The 2,136-nt window shown below is 27.1% G+C and overlaps 1 protein-coding gene across 1 annotated transcript in view; it reads right to left on the reverse strand.

The window, feature by feature from the left end:
• LOC107449651 (neurogenin-1) overlaps positions 1 to 1,914 on the reverse strand; it is a 7,761-nt gene extending 5,847 nt beyond the window's left edge. The window contains exon 1 of the mRNA XM_016065248.4: positions 1,694 to 1,914. The gene's annotated coding sequence lies outside the window, so the exon portion shown is untranslated. The remainder of the gene's footprint in view (positions 1 to 1,693) is intronic.
• Between the last annotated feature and the right edge of the window lie 222 nt (positions 1,915 to 2,136).

The following is a 2,136-nucleotide window of genomic DNA, read 5'->3' on the forward strand; positions in this document are numbered from 1 at the left end:
TATATATATAAAACATAGTTTTTTCTTTAAATATTTAAAAGTTACAAATTTATGAATAACGCTAGAGAAAAAATTTCTTTAGTTGCATGAGATGTTCGAATGACTTTGATTTTTCATATTTTCGATTAATTTCAAATCTGAGATCATTTTCTCTCAACAAATCACAGTTTTTATATAATTTAATAATATATTCCAAAGCAGGATATTTACAAATTTACACGATTTAATGTTTAGATTCCCTGCTTCTCTGCTACGTAGGTAGTTGTAGTAAAAGGCGAAAATATATTTGAATTCATAATGCGATACGCTAAAGTAATTTGTTTTTTCTTTTACCTTAAGGGTTATTTTTAAAGGAGCAGACAAGTGTATATGTATGTATACTATATGCGTTCTTTATAAACTTGTACACATGGTCAAAAAATTTTAAAAAAAAAAATTATCGCTTTAGAAAAAATCTATAATTTTCAGAACAAGATTAATTGCAGATTTGAAAGTCCCACATCCGAGTTAGGTAAGATCAAGTAAAATTTGTAAAAATGTAAAAAAAAAAAGGAAAAAACAATTCCGTGTAATTTAGGAAACAACACATTAAATAAATTTTTGTAAACGTTGTAAAAACATATTTCAGTTACACTCAATATTTCAGTTACAGACTTTTGAATAAGAAAATATAAAAACACATTTTTTGATGAATGCATTAAAATATAAGATTTTTCATTAAAAGTAATGAAGAAAAAATTCTATGCTAATGTCTCTAAAAATAAAAATACTTTTGAAATTCAAGTAAATTGATTTAAAAACAATTTCTTTTTAAATGAAACATTTCTGACTGAGATTAATATATTAACCAAAAATAACTAAGTGATAACGTACCTAAAAGCATTTCAGTGAGAAAAATTATATTTTTTTTTACAAGCAGTACGTTTTGTGCTTTAACTGTATATCTGTATGTTTCTTTTTTACTAAGAATACAAGTAGGCCATAAACAGGGGTGTTTTATTAAAAAAATGAAAATTATCAGATAAAATATTATTAAAATTAAATTGTCGATTAATGTAAACGCTTATGGTCTTAAGTTAGAAAGGTTAACAATTTTGGCATTAAGGACATATGATAGATGAAAACAACGAAAAAGTAATTAGTTGATTATTTTGAATTGAAATTTTTTTGTTTAAAAATACAGGTAGACGGAAGGCAGAGGTATCCAATGAAGTAAATCAAATAAAAGTAATAATATTGTATTATAATTAAGTTGTTTGATTTCAAAGCTTTTACACAAAGTATCATTTTATGGTCTGAAATACAAAAAATTAACCAAAGAAAATTTTTTTTAAGAAATATGAGACATCTTAAAAATTTAGTTTGGGTATAAAAAACAGTTTTTTTTCTTCTTTTTTATCACATAAGCGATAACATGATGAGAGATTTAAAAAATAAAAATAATTTAAATTTTTTTTTTCTTTTTGTGATTTTATGAAGGAAAAAGTAACAAAATCAAAATCTTTTTATAAAGTTCCGTTCTTAAATCTAATATCTAAATAAATTTTATTTCCCACACTGAAAGAAATTCGGTTAACTTTAAACTAAAATAATTTCAAAAGCACCCCAAAACTTTACAAACTAAAATCAAGTTTCAAAAATAAAAATATTAACATAAATTCATTAAATATTATTTAAAGGAGCAATTCCTTACCTTTCACAAACAGTCCTTTAACGAGTTACGAAGAAAAGTGTTGTCCATTTTATATTCACAAAAACTCAAAATTTCATTCTGGAAACTCCAAAAAATTCCACGCGGGGTCTTTAAACCGAAACTAGAAGAAAGATCCTTACAATAACGAACACTCTTTGGGTGTGGATCGTCTGTGATAACACGCGTTACGTTGATGCTCTAAGTATAAAACTGATAGTAGCGAACGTCCCGCAAAAGAAACGCTTTATATAAAGTCTCGGGGGGATGTATTCGGCCCCTTCTAGGGCACAAGGTCCAATAGCCTATGACTGGGATCGCTCGCGTGCTCCACCTACCGTGGGGGGTATATACTTACCCCCTTTTCCTCCAAAAAATCAGGGGTGCAGAAGCCCAGAAGAGACATTTCCTACTTTTTTTAAAAAAAAATTTGCGTGAGGACTGAG

The sequence above is a fragment of the Parasteatoda tepidariorum genome, chromosome 6 (genome assembly GCF_043381705.1).
Source record: "Parasteatoda tepidariorum isolate YZ-2023 chromosome 6, CAS_Ptep_4.0, whole genome shotgun sequence".
Lineage (NCBI taxonomy): Eukaryota > Metazoa > Arthropoda > Arachnida > Araneae > Theridiidae > Parasteatoda > Parasteatoda tepidariorum.